Source organism: Lactuca saligna, chromosome 4 (genome assembly GCF_052625555.1).
Source record: "Lactuca saligna cultivar CGN05327 chromosome 4, ASM5262555v1, whole genome shotgun sequence".
NCBI classification, from domain to species: domain Eukaryota; kingdom Viridiplantae; phylum Streptophyta; class Magnoliopsida; order Asterales; family Asteraceae; genus Lactuca; species Lactuca saligna.
The window spans coordinates 327,061,585-327,066,741 of NC_136420.1; positions in this window are offsets into that span (position 1 = coordinate 327,061,585).

A 5,157-nucleotide genomic window follows, 5' to 3' on the forward strand; every position below is an offset into this window, starting at 1 on the left:
AGGGGTGACAAATGTCATAAAGGTTTTGACACTTGAAGAACATCGTTATAGGACGACTGGGTCATAGCATGGTTATAATAACTCACATGGGGTATTAACAATACATACGGTTTAGGAGGATTACAAATCACATAAAAAGGGGTTTTTATTCTCCTTATACATTCAGTCTTTGGTTTTAAGAATATATTTACAATTTTCAAAGTACAAAGTTCATACATTTGGTCTTTGGTTTGAAGACTACATTTACGATTTTCAAAGTACTAAATTTATACATTTGGTCTTTAGTTTTAAGACTACAATTCCTTTATCGAGGGAAATATTGGATTTTTCTAGAACAACCACTACATTTACAAAGAAAGGATTTCAACTCCACATAGAAAAGCTTATGAACTCACCAACTTAACTGTTAACACTTTTTCAAACTACTTGAATTCTCAGGAAACCAATAATAAAAAAAGTACCAGCTTTTAAGGGCAGGACACTAGTTTTAAAACTCGTTTTCTCATCATATTATAATTTATTTGGAAATATGTAATACATGAATCAATGTGGCCTTTTAAAGTATATCTATGATGGATGTGTTTGCTTTCTTTACTATTACACTTTTGTTATGATACTGTACATGACGTCAGATTCGCCCTCGGACGTTTCCGCCATCCCAGTTCAGGGTGTGACAGATTGGTATCAAAGCATTATTTATAGTGAACTCAGTATGTCAACCCATAAGAAGATATACAACTATAGATTGAATGGGGCCGAAGTGCTCTGACTAAAAGTATACTTTTAAAATATAAGTATTTTATGAGAAGTATACTAACATGCATATATACTAGAACAAGTATTAAAAGAAGAACAAAACATAAGTATTTAGATGTTGGACACTACAGTCAAACCTAGACAGTTATGTAATCATATCTGGGATAAATATAGCCTAATCAACCATATTTATTTGAGATACAACCAACATGTGTTTGGGAGTGATAGTGGTGTTGCAGAAAGACTAAAACTTACCAACTCTATATGCTAAGGAATACTAGAACCGAACATAAATTTAAAATACTATAGGAGTATTTGAGGATACTATAAGATAACAACAAGTCTAAAAACTTACCAAGTTCATATAACAAGAAACTTTAGAATCAAACATACAATTAAAATACTATAGGAGTATTTTAGGCGCTATAAGTAACTTATGTGAAAACCAAAAGACCCCTACTAGCAGGTCTATAATTGCGGAGTGTATGATCGCAAGGTTATATATAATTGATATTTTATAGACTTAGAATTTGTGATCTTCACTCTATTTCATGTTCTTTGTTTGGTTGTGGTCTTAGAGTAGGATCACTTATTCAAATTCTATTTGATCTAGGTTATATACAACTTGCATACAATGCGTGATTATAGGAGGACTCGGTAAGGATCACCATAAAAATTTTGATAGAAATGTTTTACTTAACCTAATAGATTCTTTAGACACTCCCATTCTCTCACACACAACAAACATAGATGTGGCCACTCCAATACAACAACCAGCAGAGGAGTTGACGAAGAAACAAAAAGGGTTCATAAGGGAGATTCCGAGAAGGAATCAACCAAAGAGAAAGGATATCGGAGAGATCAATAATGAACCTTACCTTATCAGGAGCAGACACGAAAGAATCGCTCCAGCATTCGGAGTCAGATCCTCCATTATGAGGAAATGGAGTTCAGTGAAAAAACCCGAAGCATGATGGAACAAAGATAAAACACCTCTATGAAGAACAGGAACACTATAGGAATGCCCAGAGAAAACAAAACTTCACAACTGAAACTAGAACAAATATAGCAAGGATAAGGAGCAGAGGAAACCACTCACGAGGCATGTGAGGTGGAAGATCACCTTATGCGTCACACTAATAACTAATAAACTAATGTAACCTAGTAAGTTAGTGATTACTCTAGTTACCCTATGTGCTAGGCTCATTGCCTCTTTCTTAACAATTAGTAATAGTAAACCAGGTCACGAAATTTCATTTAAATGTGGTCACTGTTAAAAATTCACAAGTCTACTGTACATAGACCTCTGTTATGAATTGTTTTCAAAACAGTATAAAAGTTGGAATATGATACACACAGAAATAAGATAACCTAGCTCTTATGACATACTATTTTTAACCACTACTGAGGACTTACCACTATTTCATTTTTTAAACCTTATGACAAAAAGATACCTCGGTGCAAACCCATCAGGCATGTCATCAACAAAACGTCAACAAATCCACCACCACCATAGTAAGACCTTACTATTTTCCAAGTTGCGGTAAAAGCTGCATTGACAACCGCCATAACTCAAATCCACGCAAGTGGTACCCATGGGATGGGAAAATGTGCTAACACTTCTAACCATAGAGAAAGCCACATACACCAAAGGGAGTGTTCATACAAAGACTTCATGAACTGCAAACCCAAATCCTTTAATAGAAGCGGTGGAGTCATTGCTCTAAAGCAGTGGTTCAAGAAAGCAGAATCGGTCTTCGAGATTTGCGCATGCCCAGAAGGGAGCAAAGTTAAGTTTGCTACATGTACCTTCTCAGACAGTGCCCTCAGATGGTGGAATGGGCATATCAAGTCACTGACACTCATAGTGGCTATTTCAATGGGCTGGGAGAACCTAAAAGCAATGATGATGGAAGAGTACTGTCCGAGGGGCAAAGTACCAAAACTGGAATAAGAGTTGTAGAGCCTAACCAAGACGGGCTCTGACATAGTAGACTATACTGATAGATTTAGTGATCTAGCAGGACTATGCTTCGGGATGGTGTGACATCCCCAATTTTCACGGCCAGAAAATATCGATTTTGTTTATGCTTTATAAAAATCAGAGTACTTCTTTTAATAAAAATGTTGCGGAATTTGTTCCCAGAAAAACACGAAAAATACGTTATTAAAACATTTTCGAAGAAACGTATTTTATTCATTTCAAAACATTTGGGATGTCATCGTTAATACATAAACATAAGCATAAACAGAACTTACATTTATTTACACTAGTGATCTACATCTCTTTAAATCTCTCAATGTATTGTGACTTCATATCAACACCTGTGATATAAATAAACTGAGTGGGTCAGGTTGGGAAACCTGGTGAGTACATAGGGTTTTCAACCCACAGTAATATAATTATTATGTTTAAACAATCAAACAATCAACCCAATTACCCATCCCCATTATCTTCTTTTAGTCTTCCCTAAAGATATTATCTCAAGGGTCATCTCCTATATCATATTTACTTCTCATCTCCTTACATCGTATTTCCTTATATGATTGCTCCTACGAACTTTACCTAAGGATCATCGCCTACATTGCATAGACAATACTAATTCGGGGATTACTCCCTCAATATATGTCTAGCAAGGGTTAGGGTATCATCGCATGATTACGCAGCCACAACATCGCCTGGACTTGTAAATCATGATAAGGGTTAGTCTATCATCACATGAATACATAGCCACAACATCGCCTGGACTCGTAATTCATAATAAGGGGGTTAGAGTATCATCGCATGAATACGTAGTTACAACATCGCTTGAACTCGTAATTGATAAACTACAGGTTATGAGCCTGCTGGTGTTTCCACGGGATTGTCTATAATAGTCCGTGGTCGCCATCTATACTCTGGTAGATGACTGCATCTCCAAATTGTCGGACAAGATTGTAGTATCCTACATCACCGATTCATAATCACCTATCTATCCTCACCTAATCATCACCTATCTCTCATTATTTTATTTCATTACACACCAACTATTTCATCTACCCATGTTTTATCCCAACATATTTGTAGATGTAAAATAAATATACAGTTTAAATCATTTAAAACATGTATAAATCATTCATGCAACATAGACAACAAGTATTCAGATAATATGCACACATAGCACGTAATTTATGTAAAATACTTCATATCTATGTGTAAGATGAGAGTAACTATGCACTCACCTGAAAGGTGGTGACTTGGCACTCGAACAGCGCTTCGATACTCTCAAAACGATTTTCCTTTGATAAAACCTAGTATCAATACCACTAGGGTTTACTCTAACGATAACCTCGACAAATTAATTAGTCTGACTATTATTATTATTATACAAACGTTAATAACACTCTATATAACTCATAATAATAGCCCAAATAATTATTTGAAGGACCTAATAACATTCCTATAATTATTTGAAATCTATATTAAAAACTACGTAAGCGTAGCACACTTAAAACGAATTTTATCGAAAACCGAAACTTAATTGGAGCAGTGTTTCGAAACCGAACGGCTCTTTTTCTCGGAACTCCGAGAGCCTCGGGGCTTCCCTCGGGAGCTAAGGGGTTTTCCTAGGGTTTAGGGGTGGTTTGGGGAGCTAGAGAGAGAATGAAATTTAGAGAGAGAAGTGATTTTTGGTGTGAAAATGGAGGTAGGCTCGGCCTCCGTTTATAGCCGCGAGGCGTTGGATTACGCTGGGCGTAAGGCTTGGATATGGTTGCCAGCTTTGCACAACTGGCTCGCACTCGGAAGAAGACCCGGATAAGACCGGAGGTACGCGGGGCGTACCGAACCTCGTACGCGGGGCATAATGCGAAGGGCGACGTGTCAAGACCTGAAGCGAGGTCTAATCAGCGATGGAGGGTCCAAATGTTGCCACATCATCTCAGTTTCGCAATTTTCCTTCTCGACTTCTAAAAATCACAACTTTCACGTACGAGCTTCGTTTTCGACGTTCTTTATATTCTCACGAAGGTGGGAACATACTCTACAACTTTCATTTTGACTCCGTCGGCTAATTTTGACTCGATTTTAAATTTTATATTATTAACAGGCCGAGACATGATTGGTCCGTTAAATTCTCATAACTTCTTCATCCGACGTCCGTTTTCGCCCATCTTTTTCTCATTACGCTAATCTTAACGAGATCTTCGATTCTCGTTTAGGTCGTGTCGGCTAAAAATCGCTCGATCTAATATTCGAATTTCGGGCTGTACACTGCTAACTCGAAACTTCAAAAAATCATAACTTCTTCATACGAAGTCAGATTTGGGAGTTCTTTTTATAGATGTTCTTAGTTTAACATATTCTACGACTTTTGTTTAGATTGCTAAGGATAAATCTCGCTCTATCGTAAATTCACTATT